Below are 23398 nucleotides of genomic sequence, written 5' to 3'. Positions count from 1 at the left end.
TGAGGTTTATTGATATAAGAAACAGTGGGTTTTTCAGATGGAGGCTCTTGGCCTCTTTAGAGGCCCTAGTCCAAGGAGGCCAGGTAGGTGCCAGAAGAAAAGAAGCACATTTGACAGAGACACAGGACAGCCAAGAACATCTGAGAAACACTGAAATCTTCATAGAGATTTCTATAAAAGGCGGAAAGGAATGATTACATTGTTTGACACAGCAAAGCTTCCTAACCTTCCTCATCAGTGGCTCTTCTGCCACAAATCTTATCCTCAAGGCAGTTTCTAGGGTGACCAGATAACTGATTGTCCAAACTGGGACACTTTGGGGAGGGAAGGGAAGGCTGTTAACAATTGCACTGGAGCACAGGCATGCACCAGGCCTGTCCTGAGTAAACTGGGACAAATGGCCACCCTTGTTTCCCCCCTCCCTCCATTTCTCTCACATTCTGGCATGCTCTGCTCACTGTCCTCCCAACTAACCAGTCTGTGGGATTTACTCTGTTTTCCAAGAGAAGCCAGAATTTAAATCACTGCTTTGGCCCTTTCTGAGTTCAGCACTGCAAGGACCCAATAGCTACTCAAGCCCCTTCTCTTACCACCATCCCTCTCTCACTTATGTTTTACAAGGAAGCCTCTTGGTCTAGAATCAGTGACACTCCAGGAGCAATGAGCATACCAAGCACTCGGAGCTTGTTTTCTAAATACCTTTCTCCGGTAAAAGGAACCAGTGCTCATTGGAGAAATGGTAGATTCCAGGGTTAGAGCATGGAAAATACAAGCTGAGCCTGGAGAATCTTGTGGTGTTGGGAAATGAGGAAATGCTAAAAAAAAATAAAAGCACAGGGGCAAGTCCAAGCGACACAGGTGCCAACCTGAAAGAGCTCGCGGTGGCCAAAGCTGGAACAATTTGAAGCAATAATTAAAAAAAAATGTAGTATTGAATTATAACCCAAAGTATACAATAAATATACACAAACCCATATTGATATAAATAAATAATTGAATAACCAAATAGATAAATAAATGAGGGATGTGAGACAAATCTTCCTTACAGAAGAATTTCAAATAATAGATGTAGATATTCTACCCTCTGGGAAATGGAGCTTAATTCTCCCCTTGGTTTCTCAAAGTGGGAGCTGGACTTAGTGACTCATTGCCAACGAACAGAACATAGAAAGGGAAAAATAGTAACTTCACAGTGGAGAAACCTGGCAAAACTCTACTTTGACCAAAACGATCAAGGTTAACATTACCAGTGATAAGTCACGTTGCTACCATACTCCTTCCTGTTTTGATGTGACGACAAAGGGATTTCATCTCTGTGGTATTCTTCCCCAAATCCCACAACAAACGTCTAATCATGACTAAAACATCCAATAAACCCATATTGAGGTATATTCTAAAAATTACGTAACCAGTACTCCTTAAAACTGTTGAGGTCAGGCAAAACAAGGAAATGCTGGGTGTGGTGGCTTGTGCCTACTATTCCAGCTACTTGGGAGGCTGAAGCAGGAGGATCACTTGAGGCCAGGAGTTGGAGACCAGCCTGGGCAACATAGTGAGATCCTGTCTCTAAAAAAAAAAAAAAAAAAAAAGAAAAAGAAAAATTAGCCAGGAGCCATGGTGTGTGCCTGTAGTCCTAGCTACTCAGGAGACTCAGGCAGGAGGATCACGGGAGCTCTGGAGTTTAAGGTTGCAGTGAGTTATGATGTTGACACTGCACTCCAGCCTGGGCGACAGAGGGAGACCATGTGTCTAAAAAAAAAAAAAAAAAAAAAAAACAAAGAAAAGAAAAGAAAAAGAAGACTGAGAAACTGTCAGAGTAGAGCGGATTAAGATGACACAAGAACTAAATGCAATATGGCATGCTGTACGGGATCCTGAAACAGAGGAAGGACGTTCGTGGAAAGACTGGTAAACCTTTATAAAGTCTGGAGTTTAGTTAATAGTAATATACCACTGATGGTTTCTGACTTTGGAAAACTGTGCCATGGCAATATCAAATGGTTACAGTGGGGGAAACTGAGCAGGGGGTATTTTAAATACCCACCAAAGACTTTGAACTTGACCATTGGATAATGGGATGTTGGTGAAATTATTTGAATAAAGAAATGACGAAAGGGTTACATTTCAGTTTAGAAAAGACCTATTTAGGTAGTAAAAGAGTAGTATTATAGGGTATAATGGCTGAGCTGGCTGTTATAAATCTGGTCTGTACATAATTTAAATAGCACTAATTATTAAGAGCCATGTCTTATAATGCAACTATGACTCCAATCAGATCTTAGCAGAGGAAATGCTCACTTCTTCTTTATCGTTTCAGACACATGGGGGAGAACACTGGGCGTGGAGTCAGGCAGCTTCAAGGCTGTAAGAGTCTCGATCCATATTTTGCGATTTTCTAGCGATGGCCACAGGTAAGTCAATTTAACTCTTTGAGTTTTTCCTCCATTTTCTAAGCATTGTATTTCCTATACAGATCTGATGAGATAATCTTAGTTACTGTAATTATGACAACACTCCAGGAGCATCCTGCTCCCTTTAGATGGACTGCTTTGGTTATCTGGCATTCTTTTATAATGCCCCTAACCCCCACGTCCCTGCCTCGAGCCTATTTATTTTACCTGGGTGAGCGAGGAGACAGGTAACGGTGGAGATGTATGTACCTCAGCACCAATGAAAGAAAAGAAAAATAACAGAGATTTCAAACTGTGGCCTGCAGGCCTCTTGGTTCATGGGAATCAGCAGGTTATTTTCTGTTGGTTCCTGTTCTGCGTTTGGAAATAAATAGATCCTGACTGAGGGAGGGGACGATGTTGGTGATGTTCCTCCTTCAGCTGGCAGAGCTAAGAACACGTTGAAACGGAGAGCAATAATTCTTCTGGCATGCTTCCTGCAGAAAAGTTGGGGGATCTTTTTGGGAATAGTTATGCCTTTGGAAAGGGAGAATTTCCTCAATTAGAGGACATAAAACATTAATGAGAATAAGCATTTGGTAAATTCAGGAAATCGACATCAGCTTGGGAATCCCAAAAGGGAGCTTGTTTTGTTGGGTAGAAAGAGATTTTCCAGGGCTGACCTTTAGCAAAAGGAAACCTCCGATTTTAAGTTTCAAAGCTCCGAAGGACTAATTCAAAGTGGAGAAGGGAAAATTATTTCCATGGGAATTCCTGCTAAGACATTTGCATAGGGTTAACCAATTGCCTGTTGGCTGACGGGGTTTGAATTTTTGGACTGGTGCACTTTTTTTCATTTCTACCACTGAGTCAAATTATTCCCTAAATCAATCCCTATGGAATGTGATGAAATAAATATAAGCCAGGTGGAACTTCCTGGATTAAATCTTCATTATATTTTAAGGGGGTGGGGAGATACTGTAGTTAGCAAGTAATTAAACAATTTTTTTCACGACATAAAAAGAGCACAGAAAGTATTTGGTATGCTACAAACTCAGCAAAGAGTGCTCCTTTCTCATTACATTTCGGAGCCTTTAGAAAGCTCATATGTAGCACTTGGTAGGAATAATGTCAGCATAAACATTGCTGGGATAACCAATTGCCCAGATTCATCAGAGATTGTTTTAATTTGGGTCTGACCAATCAAATTCAGTTTTGTGAATTGTAGAATTCATAGAGCTAAATGAATTGGAACAAAGATTGGGGATTTCACTTGATCTATTCAGAGAAGCGTAGCTTAGCAGGACTTTTCACTGGAGCACTTAGGGTCCAACCTTCAGCACTCTCCGCAAGTCCCCAGCAGAGGCCAGTCTCCCCCTAGCACTTTCTGGTCTTTCAGTGATTCCCCATCAACTTCATCGTAAGCAAGTTGACACTCTGTAATGTAGCCAGCCCCACCCCAGACTGCCACTCTAGCTTGTCTCCCTTTGCCCCTTGACTTAAACTTAACTCTCTGAGATGATCCAATGACTGGTAGTTGGGCACATAACATGGCATTTGATGCAGTCCCTCCCTCTGGCCAGAAACGCCCTTGTGTCATTTCTTCTTTCTTACCTGTTTCATGTTAATTACCATTCATCTGTCAAGAGAAACCTTGCATTTTCTTTCTCCTTCTTCTTATTTTTGAGACAGGGTCTCACTTTGGTGCCCAGGCTGGACTGCAGTGGTGTGATCATAGCTCACTGTAACCTCCAACTCCCGGGCTTAAGCAATCCTCTTGCCTCAGCCTCCTGAGCAGCTAGGACTACAGGGGCATGTGCTACTATGGCTGCTTAATTTTTTTATTTTTGTTTTTGTGAATACAGGGTCTTTCTGTGTTGCCCAGGCTGATCTTGCACTCCTGGCCTCAAGCAATTCTCCTGCTTTGGCCTCCCAAAGTGTTGGGATTACAGGTGTGAGCCACCATGCCTGGCCAACTTGATAATTTTTCATGGGCTGTTGAAGCCAAGCCAGATCTTACCCTCAAGTGGCTTAGGCTCTAGGGAGGAGACAGGGGTTAAGGCAATGATGACAAGATAGCATCACAGTAATGTGTACACAGGGGGCTATTGGAACACAGAGAACTCGCCCTTGCTTTGTGGAGCTGGCATCTACCTTAATACATTGTCTTATAGCCAGCTTTTAGGTGAGATTTCTGTTACTGCCTCTGTTGACTTCTTTTGCTTTGTTTGGTTTATTTATTTATATTTTTCTTTTGGTGTACTTTCTTCTCTCTAATTTTCTATGAGGCTTCGAGACAAAACACTTTACTTACTAATCCTCCATTCCTTCATTGGTAAGATGAGAGTGGGTTTGTAGCTGGTAAGTAAAGTTCCAGCTAGACATAATTTTGACAACTCTGTGACCCTCAAAGGCTGCAAAAAGGAGGGATCCATAGAACCAGGAGGCCTGTGTGAGAGGACCTTAAATGGGACTTAAATAGGGAGGGGGGACTGTGTGTGGGGCCTTCATTGTGGGAAGGAACAGGGCCTGGGAAGGAACAGCAGAGGTGGCGTAAACAGGCTCAGGATCGGCCAGTTTGGATAATTTCAGTGGGCTCTGGGGCATAGGGACCATCCCTAGTTGCCTGGTACCTGGCCCTGGGGTGACGAGGGCAGGTGGCTAAGGGGCCTGGAGTGTAAGAACCCCATAAAGGAGGTGGCTGGGGGTGTGGACTCTGGCTTGGTTGATTTGCATTTGAAAAGCACCCTTGAGGGTGGTTTGTTTACTGTCTCCATGATTGGCCAAACCTGGGAAGGGCAGTCCCTCCAGGGTCAGCAAGGCACCAGGTGTCAAAGCACCAGAATTGCAGAAGGTAAAAGACATGGTTACCACACCTGCTGGGGAAGCATGAGGTCAAGAGGCTGAGGCTGGACCTGCACCTGCTTGGTGGGAGGCAGAAAATGCGGCTGTGATGGGCATGCCTTTTATAATATTTATACCAACAGTGAGACAACAAGCAGATTTTCTAGGGACTGAATGTTGAGTCCACAGAAGAGACTTTTCCTGAGATCATCTTAAAAGTCTCCATCCCAAAAGAACCTCCTGGAGAGGCACAGGAACCTGAGCGGGGTTGAATGCTGGAAACCTCATGCCTGTGGAGATGTTGTAAGGGGACAAGGGCCGTAAAGATGGTCTCTAAAGGACCCACAAAAGACCCATGAAAGACGAACTGGGATGCTGGGATGCCACATAAATAACAGCCCCTGCCAAAGTAGACTTTTCTCCCCCTTCTCTCCTGTTATTTCCCCCTGGGCCTGACACCAGAGGGGTGAGAAACAGCAGGTAGCAGGTTGGGGAGGACATCGAGCAACAGAAGGAAGCATTCTTTCCCTCGCTCTACCCCCAGCACCCTCAGGGATTGGGCTTGGGAGGCATACGAGGGGGAGAAGTTTCCATTGTGTAGGAGTTTGGATGTACTATTAGTCTGGACTGGCGCTGGGTGATTCTTAGACCCGATTACACTTTATATTGTCAAGGAGTACTTAAGAAAGCTGTGGCATCTGTCCAAGGCTTCATCTGGGGTCAGGGTGGTCACATGGTGGATATGAGGAGGTGCTGGTGAAAGGATAAAGTTGTGCTTTGGTTCTCTCCAGTTGGGTTCCACTCATTACATAACCTGTTATATGAGCAGAAAGAATGATGGAGGCCAGTCCAACAAAGTTTATTCACCCTGTGCACAGAGCAATATCCTAGGAACTGGAGGAATTAAAATGAAGCAGGCAGAGCCTCTGTTCTTCAAGTGTTAACAGTTTAGTGGGAGGGGAAGAACAGGTCAGTCCGTGCAGCAGCCTGGCTCCTACAGGTCTTCCTGCCACCCTGGTTCCTCCCCACTCGGGCCCGCCTGGCCCTACCTTGAGAGTTAGGAGCCAATGTGTAGACCTGTTGATTAAAGACCCTGGGCACTATCTGCGGCCCACAGTGTGCTCACTGGTTCTGTGCACCTGAGCCCAGTGGGTGGATGCAGGGCAGGAGACTTCGACACACGTAGGTGTGAAACATTTTGATCCCTGGTCAATTATCAACCATTCAAGGCCCAGCTTCCTAATCGCTAAGTGGAGACAGTAAAGTCTACACCCTGGACTTGTCGTGAGAATTAAAGGAGCTATTTGTTAGGGTTTACCAGAGTGCCTTCCACTGAATGGGAGCTATTGTTACCATCATCTGTATCAAGTGGGCCCCACCCCCACCTCACTGGCCTTTTCCCCCACAAGTATCTGAAACCTACTGGATGGGTTTCAAAGAGTGCAGTCTACAGACTATCTTTATAGTTAGATGCTTCTACAGGGAAAGAAATTTTTAAAAAAAAGAAAATTTAAAATAAACCAAGGAGTAGTGCATGACATCATTCTTAATAAAACAGAGTTAAGGAGTCCAACTGGAAAGGTTGATGGCTTTGTAGTAACTTTGTGTGTGTGTGTGAGTATACCAGTGAGAGTAGGGCGTGTCAAAGACATTTATATTTTGCAGAAGGGAGCGATTTAACTTTTCCTTTGTGTATGATGTCCATGAAGCTAATTATAGCTGGGATTTACAACAGCTGATCAGTTTAGTGAAATGGAAAGACCCTTGAAAGAATTAGAAAGCAACGATGTGGTTATTTGGCATTCTTTCATCAGATACTCTTTAACTGCCCCGCTGACCTGATAGATGAGAATCGGTTTCCCCAGAGGTAATTCCGAGGCACTTGGTGATGCTGTTTTGTTTTCTAGTGTGATCAGTGAAAATATTGCATCTCCAACAGATTGTTTGGGTCTTTAGGACAAGGTCTATCTCTTTGACTTTAAAAAAATATATACCCATATATTTTGGGGATTCTATGGTAATTGTTTAAGAATTATTTATTTGCTTTGTCTTGTAAGTGGCCCTTATATGATCAAAACTAGTTTCAAATAAACTCGTGGCACTTTGAGCATTAATCTTTTTTCACATATTCTTTGAATGTAACTATTTAAACATTGGCCATCTGTGTATTTATTAGCCAGAACAGTCCATCCTCAAGCCCTCCCATATAACAGGGAGTTCCCTGCATTCTTTTTGCTGTTACAGGCCATGTGAGACCCGATGAGTAAGTGGGATCCATCCTCAGACACATCTTAGCATTTGGAGTCACACAGATTCTGAAATTCAGAATTAATTCTTCATTTTGAATTCTGATGTGGAAATATGTGCCCACTGAGAATTCTACTGGGTTTGTTTATAGAAAATAAATATTAATTTTGCTAAACTGAATGCATTTGCATTTATTTTCCCAAATTACCACCAGCTTGCTTCACAAAAAACAAATAGAGGCAAATGCTCCTCAGTTAGTGACTTTTCTATTTCTCTCAGGGATGTTTTTAATAGACCCTCCTGTGTATGTGTGTGCTACACACACACACACACACACACATATGATTTTTGGGGGGTATCAGTTGACATGTCAATTGAAATGAGAGAGCTCTTATTTAGACATTCTTTTTGGCTGATTTTCCTTGCATTGTCTGAGTAGGTGACCGACCTGATGGGACAATTTGTCAAACACACACAAGACACAACATAAAGCCAAAGCTTGACTGGTTCGACGGGTAAAGCGGAACAAGCCACTTTTGGATTCAGACCATTTGTTATTATACTTACAGAGCAAAAGGAACAATAGCTGAAGGTACTCAGCTCCCTGTGGACCTTATCCCACACACCGGAAAGGCCAACACGGGAACCAAAGGGGCTGGGCAACTTCAACACAAGTTATGGGACTCCCTGTAGCGAAGGAGCCAATTCTAAACTGCGGTTAAATGGATTTATATCCTGCATCTCCACTTGGAGGGAGGCAGGCCAGAAATCCTCAGACTCATGGGAACCTGGGAGGCAGTGAGAAACCGCCTTGTGACAGTCCCCAGGGGAGAAAGGGAGGTGAGTAGGCGATGGCCTCATAGCAGCTCTGGAGCCTCCCCCGCTCTCATGATCAGGGAGGATCCTGAGACATTCTGTGAAGACTCAGATGAGCTGCAGGTCAAGCCTTTGGCCGCCTGGCCTGTGTGGATACGTGCAAGGCCACTAGGATGCCATGGCGGAGCCATTCCCCTGCACCGTCCTTTTGAAGCAGCCACCCCTGTGACAGTCAAGTGAGAGAGATTGTAGCAGGGACTGTTTCATTCCATTTTGAAGACTCTGGCTTGTTGTGTTTCCCCAAACTTCTCATAGCTGCTTGGAATCCACAGTGAGGTTTTCTTATGGACAGATCGCAGTTACTTGCTAGGAGAGCTTACATCCACTTGACCTCTTGTTACACTGGAGCCCAAGAGGATGCCCAATTGATTAAGAAAGTAGAGCACTCTGAGTGCTTTCTGGCAGATTTTGCATTATAGGCTTTAGTTGGTGAGCACAGCCTCGCAGTTGAGCACTTAGACTCTGCAGTTGGGCCATTCTGCCATTTATTAGCAGGATGAACTTGAGCCAGTTATTTAATTCCTGTAGGTCTCCATTATCTCATCCATAGAATGAGGACAGCAGCATGAGAAACTTGTACTAAGTAGTATAGGTACCTGCTTAGAATGGCACCGGATACATGGTAAAACCCGCGAAAGGGAGCCCTGTATATTATTGAGAATACACTGTGGTGCTGAGCTCTCCACTGAGCACTTGGGCTAGGGGAGAAAGACAAGGGAAAAAAACCCCCAGACATTGTAAATTTAGCATGTAGTTGAATGAACTAAACATGGACAAACAGTTATAAAATACTCTACCAATGAACATCGACCACAGTCTTTGCAAAGCAGAGATTAGTGGTCATAAAATTCTTCCTTCACTTGGGCTACGTTTGATTACAGCTCTGAGTTGGCCCAGTGACTTGTGGCGAAAGGGCCATCCAGTAAAGGCCACCACCAAAGCATGCTGCCCACCAACTCTCTTTGGATAATGGTCTTGGGCAGGCGCCATTCACATGCCTTCCTTTCCCTTTCCCAGTCCAGCCTGCGGAATGCCTGCACAACCGGTTTGATCATTTCGACTGAAACAACTGGTCATTCCACGTCCTATGGGATGCTTGCTGAGGACATTAAACACAGGTGTGTGGGGATAGAGGGTGAACGCGTAGCCATTTTCCAATTAGCCCCTCCGTTCCCTGAAATCCAATCATACGGAGTGAACCAGACACCCCTGTCTGGAGCTCTGTATTCAACTCCGGATCCAACTCTCAGTGGAAAATTAAAAACAAAGTCATTATTATATATTAGATTTATTAAAAATGCAACTATTACCAAGAGCCTGTGGGCATGTGTGGAAAATGCTGTAATTAAATTAAATTAAATTAAATCCAGCAGTTAGAAGTAACATTTTCCACTAAGGAGGAGGAGGAGGAAGAAAAAAAAAAAAAAAAGCCCATCAGAGAATTCCAAACGAGAAAAGTGCAAGAAGTGGCCAGGATTCTTCTAGGAGAAGGAAGATGTTATAACTGTTATTATTATTATTATTATTATTATTGCTGCCCTGAGATAATGGAAAAGTAATATATAAATTTGGAACAAGGTTGGAACTTTCCAGGCATTGGGAAATGATGTTTATTTGGAAGAAGGTGAATAACATTAAGACCAGAAACGGAATGGCTACTATTATACGGAGAAAGTTTATTTGTAGTGATTATCCAGAGTCATTATTCGAATAGTGGCTGTCGGATCAGTGGGAAAGCAGTGCTCTTTCAGTGTTGCCAAGGTTAGGGGAGGGTGAAATTGTCTGCTGGCAGATTCCACTGTCGTGCTTTATTGCTGGAAGAATTGGGGTCGTGCTGAGATGATAGGTGATGGATAAGTCTGGAGCTTCACTCCTGGTTTTAAGGAAGGTTGTTTCTCATTTCCATGCACATGTATGAGGATGGTGGAGAAAAGAAGGCAGAGAGCTAGTGGGATGACTCCACACATATCTATTTTTTGTTTTTCTCTTTTTTGAAATGTGTTGCTACAAAGAGGTTGCACGGTCCCCGCAAAGGCCTCTAAGCATGTCCCTGTGTCCCTTAGGAGGCAGAAGGCTCTTCTAGCTGGTTGGATTGCTGGATTAAAACTTGTGTTTCCTGACTTGTTGACTTCTTCTACAAGATCAATATGGGCTACAACTGTGTTGCTTTTTCAAAAATTAGGACAGTTCTGGGGTATGTTTAACAAATGAACTGGTCCAGGCAGCTTGAGGGTGAGGTCAAAGCACAGTCAGTACTTCGGGGGTGGCAGCCCCCCAAAATGCATGGCCAGAGGAATCTCCTGGCAGGAGCAACCAAAGCAATCGCTGTCCTCGAGGTTGGTGGTCACGCACTGTCTGGCTACCAGAAATGTTCCGTTAGTTTTGCATCAGAAACTTTTGTCCTGTATCCGGGAAATTTGTTATCCTGAATTCCACCGAGGATGTGTCTTTGCTCCCAACCAGCTTGTTCTGATTTGGTTGGACTTATTGATCAATTTGAACATCAGATTTGATTGATTTATACTTGGTCAAATAATCTCATTTGTGTCAGTCACAATGATGGGACCATTTGGTTAAAGCTGACCCTAGGATGTCACTAGGGCCATGTAGAGATTTTGAGTGAAAGCTCTGAGGCCCAGAAAGAATCCTTCCTTTCCGCATTCTGCACAAGGTCTGTTTCACTTTGCTCAGGCGGGAAGCTTCTGAGGACTTTGAATGATTTTAGGATGTTTTGCAATGGTCAGCTCATTGATTACAGTTCTGAAAGTCTTGAGCAATGGGGGAGACGGTGAATTCTGGCATCCAGGCTGGCTAGCCTGTAGTCAGCAAGGCTCTTTGGCTCTGCAGTGGGGCTGAGTTTATCTCTGGCTGTGAAAAAAACTTCCTTAGTTTACATAAAAGGGGTTCGCTCATCCCCTGCAAGCCCCCATGGGAAGGATTGGAGGGATCAGAGCCTTATTTAACATAATATATTTGAATGGACACACTCCACACCTCTTTCGTACATAGAACCCAAGTGCCAAACACTGAGCCTTGAATAGGTCTGCATTCATTCCCATGCAGGTTTTCACAGGGTGTCCCTGTCAGGGTGAGGTGGTCTGCCTGGTCACCTTCATCCACGCCCTGGTTGCTCAGTAAGATTTTAGTTTTTCTTGAATCCTTGCCAAGTGGCAGAAGTCAAGTGTTGATATACAAGGGAAATCAGATACTTATAATCGTTTTTATCCGCTTGGGTCAGATCGGCAAAACCACTTGAAAAGCCAACCACCCATTCAACCTGCCACACAGAGCAAAGAATTGGTTTTAAAACTATATCATTTGCTGGTTGAGTCTTTGGACAATTGCAAACTATTCTTAGAAGTTCATTTGTAATCTGGCCCCTGTTTCTCTCCACAAAACAGTAGGGAAGATGAGCAGATAACATCAGGGAAGATAAATTGTGTTCCTTTATACTATTTTTTCTACCTATGTTTCTAATGCTAATAATAGAAATGATGGGGAGGAATCGTAAATGTGGCATGATGGCCTTGTGTGTGTGATTTGCTCTCTGATGCCCCTGCAAAGTTGGATAGCCAGAGGCAAACTGGGGTTCTGACACTGAAGAACAGGCATGGAGAGGAATATCAGAGAATTCCCAGCTATTTCTAAGGATGTGCAAAATTTGTAAAATATACTGATAGGACTTTTGGGTTGTGCATCTGCATTTCCACCGTGGTGCGTGTGGTTGAACTGGATGGAGTTTGTAGGAGCACAGCCTGAACACCACGGCCCTTTCCCGTGGTCAGCCAGCCGGCTCTCCAAAGCAGCTGGGGGGAGGCCTTCTCAGACGGGTGGGAGGAGGGAGTTGGGGGGTGCAGCGTGGCTTGAGAAAATCAACACGGCAGTGGAAGGATGAGATGAAGAGTGAGGGAGAAGTCCAAATAATGTTCAAAACAGACATTAACTCTGTACAAGTCCAGATTGCCATGAGGGGAAAATATATTATCGCTAATTCATTGGCTTTGCTGTTACTTCTGGGTATCCAATTTCAGTAAATGCTTTGGAGTGAAATGGCAGCAGAACATACAAATATTCCCAACCAATGTTCATGCTAAGCATGATTGCATGTGAAATGGTTCTGGTAAGGTGGAAAGCAGAGCTGGTCTATGCAAGCATGAACACAGTTTAGAAAATTTGTATGTATTTTCCTTGCATTAGGCCATTTATCAAAAAGTGTGAACATGGCTTTGAACATGGGCTCTGGTTTTGTTTCTCAGTCCTGTGAAGAAGAAACGGCATATGGTGAAGAAAATAGATTTGAATCAGCACATCTGTAATAGGTTTGAGTCCCAACTCTGTCGTTGCTTAGCTGTTGAATTGCTTAAACTGTTCAGCCTTGGTTTCCTTATCTTCAAACCGAGGATAGCAACAGTCCCTACCTTATGTATAGTTGTGAGGATTAAATGAAATGATGGATCAAAAGCACTGATTTTTATTTTTTATCATAATCGACAGTAGGAAATACATTTTTTTACAGTGCTACTTGCTGTTCCTAGATGTACACACACACACACACAGAGACACATATAACTTTAACAAAAATTTCATGAAACCAGCCTTACTCTTATTATGTGTTATACACTCTGATATTTTCTGTTCTATTTCACATTTACAAAAATTCCAGTCATGACCCACTAAATTAATTTTACAATCCACGAAAGGGTCGTGACCCATAGTTTGAAAAACATGGATCCAGCACATAGCGCTGTGTCTGGTACACCCTCATCGATCTGCGAGGAATAAACACTGCTCTGGGGAGGGAATGATGTCATGTAATAGGTTTACTGAGGCATAATTCTTTGGCCAGAGGAAGTTGTAATAAAACGCTAAAAGTTTCTTAATGAGAATAGCATGAAGGTTGCCAATATGATAAAAGCACTTTCTCCTTTTCTTTCTTTTCTTCTGATTAAGGCAAAAAATGGAGGAAAAAAATGAAGCAAAGAGATTGGAAAAAAATCAAAAAAACAAAACATTATTATCTTTTCCTTAAGATAATTTAATTAATTTTCCCTAACTTAAAGACTGATTTTGGAATGGTTAATAATTGGCAATTTTGGACAATAAATATTGAAGAGGGGGAGAATATCCAAGGAAGCTGTTTACATATCGTTAATGCACATTTAACTAAAAGTAGAAACAGGTGGGGCCTGCTGAGTTTCTATCCTCCAGATGACCCTAGAACATTCTTTTCTCCTCTCTTTCCTTCCGCAGAAATGAGTAGAAAATTAATTCAGGGTGAAGGTGATGATAAAGGCATATTTGGTGTATTAGTTTTCTATTGCTGCTATAACAAATTGCCACCAATGCTTAAAACAATGGAAATCTGTTGTCTCACAGTGTCTGTGGGGCAGAGGTCTGGGCATCTCATGGCTCCATGAAAACCTCTGCTCTGAATCTCATGAGGCTGAATTGCCGTGTTGGCAGGGCTGCTTTCCTTTCTGGAGTCTCTGGGGATGCATCCACTGCCCAGCTCGTTCAGGTTGATGGCCCGGATTCGGTTCCCTGCGGTTGTAGGACTGGGGTCCCCACTTCCTGGCCGGGTGTTGCTCCTAGAGGCTGCCTGCGTTCTTCCTCCTGCCGTCCATGTGCCCCCCTCCAGCAACCGTGATGGCGTCCCTCTTACCCTTTGCATCTATCTGACTTCCTCTTCTGCCCACGTCTCTCATGTTGCAGCTGAAGAATTTACTCTGCTTTTACAGGCTCCTGTAATGAGATTGGAACTACCTAGGTAACCCAGCAAAGTCTCTTTTGCCACGTGATGTAATATAGTCACAGGATCCAGTGACTACGGTGTGGGTATTTTTGGAGGGCCATTATTTGGACTCCTATACATGGTCTGGAAATTGAAATTACTTTATCTTCAGAGAAGAGCTTTTACCTTTCTTTATTTATTTAGAGACAGGGGCTCATTCTGTCACCCAGGCTGAAGTGCAGTGGTGCAATCATAGCTCACCTCACTGCAGCTTCAAACTCCTGGGCTCAAGCCATCCTCCTGCCTCAGCTTCCTGAGTAGCTGGGACTACAGGTGCGCCACCATGCCTGGCTAATTTTTCTTTCTTTGTTTTTTTTTTTCTTTGTAGAGATGGGTTCTTGCCATGCTGCCCAGGCTGGTCTTGAACTTCTGGGCCCAAGAGATCCTCTTGCCTTGGCCTCCAAAGTGCTGGGATTATAGTGCTGGGATTTTTTTTTTTTTTTTAAATTAGAGAAGAGCTTTTATTGTCATCAGATTTTTCATGGCTCTTAAATAACTAGAGTTACTGAATGAATCTTGAAGTTATAGAATTTCAGAGGCAGAAGGCATCTGAAGACTCACAAGGCCCAACTTCCTTCTTTTGAGGATGAGGAACCAAATGGAACTACTTGTTTGGTCTCACTGGGCACTGACGGGGTATGTCCCATGTTTCTTGATTTCTGGACCTTCTTCATGGCTCCGGTACTCAGAAATGCTGATGGATTATGTTCTTGGGAGGGTGAATATTTAAGAAAAAAATAAAAAAGCAAGCCAGGCTTTTCTGTTTTACCCGCTTCCAGATTTGACTTCTAAAAAGCATTTGCAAGGCAGAATTTGTTGAAGGGTTATTTTGTACCATCCCAGAATAATAGACATTTTCAAAAGCTTTTATTCTTAAAAATGCCAGAGATATTTTAAAAATTTCTTATCCCTGGGCTGCATGTGGTGTCTCACACCTGTAAACTCAGAGCTTTGGTAGACTGAGGTGGGAGGATTGCTTCAGGCCAGGAGCTCAAGACCAACCTGAGCAACAGAGCAAGACCCCTGTTCTACAAAAAATAATAATAATAAAAAATTAGCCAAGCATGGTGGTGTGCACCTGTTGTTCTATGAATAGCTACTTGGGAGACTGAGGCAGGAAGATCAAGCTTGAGCCCAGGAGTCTGTTGCTACAGTGGGCTACGATGATGCCACTGCACTCCAGCCTGGGCACAGAGTGAGACCCTGTCTCTATGAAAGAAAAGTTCTTGTCCTGGTGTTTTAGATGAAAAAAAGAGAGTATTTAATTTAATTTTTCTTCTTTTTAATATAGTGTGAATACCGTTGTTTCTGAGGTCACTGAAGCCCGCCAGAATGAGGAAGAAAAGGAGTGAAAGAGGATAGAAACAGTCAGATCTGGGTGGGTTCTAAATGAAATTCTCAGTGTTGTGCCCTATTGTCTCAGGCTGAGATTAACACACAAGACCAGTAGTGGTTTCTTCTTTGTCAGTCTCCATGGAAGCTGGAAAGAAGTTCTAACTACCTGTCTGTCTGTCTACCCATCCATCCATCCATCCATCCATCCCTGAATTATCCTTTCATTCCCTCTTCACTCAGTCTACACTTACTGAGGGGCTGTCATATGCCTGGTGCTACGCTAGGGGCTGGGATATATTGAGGAATAAGACAATGGCCTCTTCATAAGATCCTAAGATGTGGTCTTCAAGGAGCTCACAGTTTAGTCTGGGAGACAGACACCAGAACAGATGTCACAGCATGTTGCCCCAGAATTGTGACTAAAAACCTGAAAGCAAGAAGCTCAAAGAATCCTCCTTTGAAGAAGAGGCAGGAGGGAGCCAGACACCTCCCTCCAGGGCTTTCTCAGAGGCAGGATTCCCCTGTGACCCCTGCTGCCACCCCGACCCAGGATGAAGGGCAGGAAGGGGAATGGTGGTTATTTACATAAGTCTAGGGAATGAAGGGGAGACACAGGGGCTTTTTTGAGTCACTAGCCTTGTGGCGAGTGCAGTGTTCACGGCAAGAGGAGATTCCCCAGCCTCTGCAGGGGTAGCACAGGGGCTGCTTTTCTGTCCCCAAGGTCAAGTGAAGGGATCCCCCAGACAATGGTTTGTAAAGACTGGGTGTGCCCGCTGCAGGGCAGGGGGGCTGGCATCTCATCCCCAGGCATCAGACTTCCTGACCTGCTCCCCGAGTACCCGAGAAGGGGGAAGAACTGCGGGGAGATGGCAGGGCTCAGAAAAGGGGCAGCAACAGCACCATGACCACACGACCATGGGTCAGCCTGGCAGGGGTCTGCGTGAGTGTCTGGCAGACTGAGCGAAACCTGCAGGTGGTGGCTGGGCTTCAGCCCTTTTGCTGACACTGCACCTGCAAGAGCTGACCATAGGATGAGGAGACCCCGTCAACAAGGGGCTTTGGGAAATGGGCCATGAGTGGCAGGAGTTGGGAGGATATAAGAGGTGCAGCCAGAGGAGTGTTTCCCATGCCAGCAAAGCATGTGGGGAGGAGGCCTCCACATTGTTCTCCGGTCACCATACGCATGAGCCTCACAAAGAGAGTCAACTCTGGACGCCTGCCACATGCCTGGGCTTCATGGCCAGTCAGGGTTGGCCAGGGACAGAATTGCAATGACTGCAGTAAAGAAAGGAGATGTTTGTTGTTCACCAAGCTCCCATCTCCCTTCCCTGGGTGTCTTCCTTCCCACTCCAAGTCCTTCCAGCCACAGATCAGACTTGCAATGAGGGAGAAGGAGAATTTTGAATCAGATATGAGCCCGGAGTTATTAACACGATCGGACTGAATTTTAATAACTGGAAATAACCGGAAAGTCGTGGCACTTGCCTGAGGTGTTAAAGGATTTACGGTTGAGCAGGGAAGGAAGATTTGACAGAGTGTGAACGAAAACAGTGATGAAGAAAAATTTTGTTTGTTTCCCACTGATGTGGAATTCTAATTCCTCAATACAAAATAAATGCAAAACAGAATAACTGGGCTATAATGGTGGCAAATAAAATTAGTTTTCCTTTCTTGCGCAATGTTTTGTTTTGTTTTTCCTAGGCTTCATAAAATTGACTTAATTTTTGGTTTCCTTAAGTTTCTATTTACATATTACCAATTCGACCCCAACCATTTTCCTTAGTTGTTAAAAATCTCCTCTCGGTATGTTGGAATACATAAGGTGTCCTATTAAATTCACCTGGCTGAAGAAGTCTCTTTTAGAGCCCCTGTGTCCTGCCCCAATTCCAACTGGTTGCTCTCTGGATCTGTCACAGAGCTGTCATCTTGTGACAGCCCAAGAACATTTTTCTGGGAATTTCCTTTTGTGATGGATCCTTTGTTTTTTTGGATTTCAGGTCTTCTTTTTTTCTTAATTATCTTGTTTTGGTGGAGAACTTTCTCTAGAAACTTCTGAAAAGCATTGCACAGGATGTTTAGTTTTGAGAACTTACATATCACAAATGTTCTTAGTAGTTTGGTAGTTTGTTTGCAAAATAGCTGCACTAATTCCCCTCCATGTAGTCATATCGTTAGTCCCCAAACATACTGACTCTGGACTTTGGCTAAAGGGACAACATTAGACAGGAATCAAACAGAATTTGAAAGTGTTTGCACGTGGGAACATAATTTCTCTTGCTGCTCTTGGCACTCTGAAACCACCATAAGAAGAAGATGGGCCAGTTTGCTGGAGAATGAGAGACTACGTGGAGCAGAGACAAGCCACGTCAATTGAGGGCTTCTCTCCCTTACACTTTAGACCAGCCAACCTGCCAACATGTATATGAGGTCATCCTAGATCATCCAGCCCCAGGGGAACTGCACCCTGACTGCAAAGCTTTGCCAAGCCAGCCCAGACAAAAAGACTGTCAGCTGTCCCATGGAATTATGATAAATTATAAATGTTTGATTTTCCCAAAGCCACTACATTTTAGGGTGATTTGTTATACAGCCTAAACTAACTGATATCTTATCCTGACACTTAGTTGATAGGTTAGCTGGACAGAAAATTCTGCATTGAATCCTTTTCCTTTGAAAGTGTAATTCCATTATCTTCTAGTTTCTAGGGTTGCTGACGGGAATTCTTAAGCCATAGGGTTCCTGGGGGTTTTGCATACACTCCTTTTATCTCTTTGAAAGCAGTGAAGACCTCTTTTTTCCCCCTACTGTTTTGAAATTTCACAATGATGTGCTTTAGTTTGGGTCTCTTTTCATCTGCTGTGCTGGTCACTTGATGGAAATGGGCATTTTCAATCTGAAATTTGTGTCTTCTGGTTCTGGGAGTTATTTATTTTAACTAAATATGAAGAAGACCTTTCTAATGACCAGATTTTCAAAGAGTGCTTGGATTGTCTTCAAAAGAATGCATTCCCTGGTGTTTAGGTGTTCGAGAGGGAGCAGGCATGCTAGTGGGAGGGTCCGGGGGTTGGACAAGATGACCATCGAGGTTTAAAACCCAGAGGTGCTGGAATTATATTAATTAGGCAAACAGCCTATTTTGGAAAGCATCCCTAAATTCCCTAGATTTGGGAAGAGAAGGCCATCTGAAGAGGTCATTTTATTCTTCTGGTTCCAAGTACATCTGTGTCCAAATGAATGGAAACAGTTTGAAATATTCTGTCTTTCCATGACAACCTCCAAAGTTCGGAAAGCACCATAGAATCTTAGGCTTATGAACATCTAGGGTTGTATGGACAGTTTGAGATTTATCGTGACGCTCTTTTTGCAGTTGAGGGGACTGAGATGCACAGTGGTGACACGGCCCTCCCCTGGTCACACTGCTGGTTTGTGGCAGAGCAGGAACTATAACCCTGTGCTCTAGATTTTAAATTCAATATTCTTTGCAACATACCACATTAGCATTCACACTCCCCGTGGAAGTTTCTTCCTTGCATCTAACTTGAATTCTTCACTGTGCATTTGAATCCCAGTTTCCTCAGCATTTCCACCAAGAGTGATGAGTGTTGGCCATTGTTCCTGGCAACAGGAAGTCTTTTGTCCCTGTTAGCTGTATGTGACATCCTCCTCTGCTGGGATGGGGTGATGTCCATTTCACGTTCGCACTCATCCGGAGTTAGCAAGAATTCTGAAGAATCAAAGGCAAAACTAGTAGTCACTGCTGTTTGCAGTCATTTCTCAAATTCTTGCTTTGAGACCAAGGTCGAGGTCTGGTGCCCACATGCCTGTAGGTTTCACGCAGATGTGCCGTCTTAGGGGACAGACTGTTGCCTATTTCATAACCAGTTGAAGGCATTTTTCCTACCCGGCAAAACTGTAGCCTGGTGGACAAGTCGCTGGAGTCCAGAACTTAAAATGGGAGGTTTGTGTAGGGCAATCCTTTTCCTGCCACTCTGTGTCTTAGTTTTTATGTTTTTATGATATTTGCTGATGTTCTTCTCCCTTTGAGCTGGGCTTTGTAAACATACCTGAGTATGCAAATAGATTTTAATATACTTACGCCTCCTCTTCCCTCCTCCCCCCTCCATTTGTGGATCTTTTGCTATTTAAAATATGCATGATAAGTTAAAACCATGAGTATATTCTTTGATAAATATTTTAAAAGACTCATGGTCCAAGAGATATTTTATTTTATTTTTAAACAAGGAAGGGGTCCGGCTGCAGTCCCCCACTCACTATTAGGTAGTTTTCCCTGTGATGTATGAAGACAGCTCAGGAGGCTGTTGTAGCTGCACATGACCACAAGAGGGCAGGAGAGTCTAAAGAATGAGAAGAGGACCAGCGTGGGAAACAAACTCCTCTTTGTTCACCTAGAGGCCAAATCATCAAATAATCTGCAAAACCTGACAAACCTCAGGAACAATAGAGGCGCATTGTGCATTAAGTGGCCGGCTTGCTAGCCAGACCATCCAGAGGAAAGCAGCGGACTTCTGGGTCCAAGATTTACAAGCTGTGATCTTTGGCAAGTAGGTTGACCTCTCTGAATCTCAGTTTTCTCCTCTGTAAAAATGGGCCTGTTACTGCCCACCACCCAGGCTTACTCCGGGCCTTAAAATAGCGTGGAAAAGCACCTGCCTGTTTTCCTTCCAACTTTTCCCAGTGGTTGGCTGCAAGGCCTAAATGCCACTCACTCTTTCTTCAATGCCAAGTATCATTCCTCGGAGCAGCCTTCCCCTTCCCCCTTCCCGGCTCTCACACTGCTGCGCACCTACCTCTCTGACAGTTCTCCTCTCCTTGTGTTCTCGTCATTTGTTTCCAAGTGTGTTTCCCTCCTTGGACCAGAGCTCTTGCAGGGCAGCTACTGTGTGTCTCCACACCTGGTGTTCAAGAAACTGAGGAATTTTAAGCATTTCTCTCCCTTCTTTCATCCCCCCCACATTTATACAGGTTTCTGAGCCAAGCGCCAGGGTAGGCATTAGGGAGGATATGGTTCTTGCTTGCATGGGTTTACAGACAGATTAAATAATATTTTGGTTAAAACCACAAGCACGAAAGGGTGAGCATAACAGCCACACGATTAATTGTTGCAGTTATCCACATAAGCAAATGTTAGCATCTTGTACAGGGAAAAGGGAAGAGGTACCTCATTTGGCATTTGTTGGGGTTCAAGCAACTCTTGGCTGTAAACATTAAAAAGATGCTTTTAAAGAGATATAGAAAATATATACCAGCAGGGTTGCTTTTCATTTAATTGGGGATGAGCAGATACAAGAGATTTCAAAGTTATAATAGAATTCATGAAGGCCAGAGAAGAGTGGGGTTGTGCAAACCCACTGTACTGAGTGAAGGATGGTGCAGTCAGGAGCTGGGCCTTGGGGTCAGACTGAACCGGCTTCCTCACTTATCCATCTAGGAGGGCGTGCAATGTACCTCACCTTCCTAAGCCCCAGCTCTTTACTTAAAAGATCAAGCATTGCTGTGAATATGAAATAGGAGACAGTTGGTCAAAGGTTAAATGCAACGTCTGGCACGTGAGAAAGCCCAGGGAAGTGTCAGTTTTTATTCTGATTGTGATCATCCTTTTTTTTCCCCCCTAATTGATTTCACCTCATTCAATTACCCCACAGTGGTGATGAGCCTTAGGGGAGACACCTGAACATCCCAGGAATGGCAGCAGGTTCTGCAGGGAAACAACCAGGCTTGTTTGGTTTGAACAGCTGACAACGAGGCTCTGGGAGCCCTAGTCCTGCAGCACCCTCTCCCGAGAGTGAAAATAGAACACTGCAGGGGGTTACCCAGTTCTGGCGCTGCCCTTTTCACGTTCTAACTTTTGTTTAAGACTCATTATGAGTCTACCATTCATGCATTTATCTGATCGGACTAGCTCTGCTTTATAATTTTATCTCAAGAGGTGGCAGAGTCCCCATAAGCTGCTTTACTGCTTCACTGATGATCATTTGAGCCCAAGGGAAACAGAGGGAGAAAAGGATTTCAGATTTGAGCACAGATTTTAATCACATTCCACATATAGAAATGCAACAAACAAGCCAGCCTTTAGACACAACCATTATCGCAAATGTATTGTGTGTCTGAGGCTTTGCAAGTGGCTCTGCTAGAAGTGGAGGTTGCACACAACTTCAGAGCACCAGTCCCACGGTCCTTTGTGTGGCCGATGTGCCCTTAGAAGCTCGGTGGTTTTCCAGGTGGAAAAGGAGACCCCGTAGAGGTGCTGAGGTTTTCAGGCTTCCTAGCATGAGTGTGAAACTTACCAGGGTTAGACCTTCCACGCTGAAACTGACAGATGTTTGGAAGCTGTGTGGTGGTGGCCCTTGGTTATTCTGCATTATTACGGAGAATCAGGGAAGACATTATTTTCTCTTTTATTGGATTTTCCAACATATGGCAGCGTTGGGTGTGTTGCTCTCTCATCTCCAATAAAGACTCGGCTTTCCCTTGGCCGGCAGCTCTGGTGCGTAGGAGACTAAATGCCTTGTCCTCTTGGGAGAGACTGACTTAGCTGCCAGGAGGAGGAATCCAGCTATGCTCGGGCAGGGTGGGGTCTCCGGGGAGCAATGTGAGGGAGAGGGAGGGATTGAAGAGGGAGACCTGGGCACTGGTCAAGTTAACGTTTTAATATCTACTAAGGAACCTAGAGTTTATATGTGCCCCTGAATGATGTGTTTGCACCAAGTGAAGGCCAAATGACATCCCAGAAAGCCGTATGACAGCAGGCTTTGCAGTGATCTGAACACAGAAGAGGGCAGAAGCCTCGCAGCACGCAGCACTCCGTGGTGCAGGCTTGGGAAAGCGCAAGAACCTGTCCTGCAGGTTTATTCATAACTTCATTTCAGCGAAGTGGCATTATCAGGCACATTAAATTAATGTAACCGATTTGGAATTTCATTGGTTTTTCGTTTTATTTATATGTAAAATTGAAAGCTTATTTTCATTTATAGTTCTATATCTCGATCAGTATGTGTACCCATTTAGGTAAGGTCATAATAAAAATAATTTAAGTCAGCACCAGGAAATTGCAAGTTTTTTTTTTTTTTTAAAGAGTTCATACATTACTCATGTTTTAGAAATGCTGGATTACAGGCTATTTAAGAGTGTTTTTCTGTATTGAGGTTTAATCAAAGAAGGAGAACCAATATGAGTGCCACGGAATAGGGGTTTATTATTTGACCTTATGCAAGAGTGGGAGCCGGTGAGGATGTCTAAGGAAGGCTGTTGTCTCTCTGGTCTGAAGGTGAATGTGAAGTTGCTGAGCCTCTGCAGGGCTGGCAGTTGAGGGGAAAAAAACAAAACAAAACTGGGAATTAAAGAGCACAGAAGTGCAAGGGTAAATGCACCTTGCAAGGAAAGTCTAGAATGGACAGAGGAGTGTTCCCTACCGCTTCCAGCCCTGACATGCAGAAGCTGAAGGCGGGAATCTGGTGGGAACTGGAAGAGCTACGGGTTTGGCTGTCGCCTGGCGCTGGCAAAGGGAGCCGCAGATTAGCTACAGCGATGTCTGGTACCGACACCGGCCTTCGGGACTTAACAGCCGCTGCTTCCCTTCTGCCCCCCGAATCTCCGACAAATTTCACTTGAAATCGAGCCTAACCTGCACCAGCTGCAGGGCGCAGTTCTGGGAAACTGAGTTCCAGACTGGCTAAGTTGATACAGTACAAAGCCATCACGATGACTTAGTTTCAAACATTCCTGGGATGAGCATTTAAGCAGAGTCTATTACACAGTGTATATTTGGTCAATTATTATTGAATGAATAAATGATTTAAATGATAATATTGAGCTTTAATCAGTCTCTTGTATCTTGGTGATCCCAATTTTGTAGTTTAGCACAGGGTTTGGCACCAAGTTGGTGCCATCTGCTCAG

This window comes from Lemur catta, chromosome 23, assembly GCF_020740605.2.
Source record: "Lemur catta isolate mLemCat1 chromosome 23, mLemCat1.pri, whole genome shotgun sequence".
NCBI classification, from domain to species: domain Eukaryota; kingdom Metazoa; phylum Chordata; class Mammalia; order Primates; family Lemuridae; genus Lemur; species Lemur catta.
Note: the sequence above shows the minus strand (reverse complement) of the source record.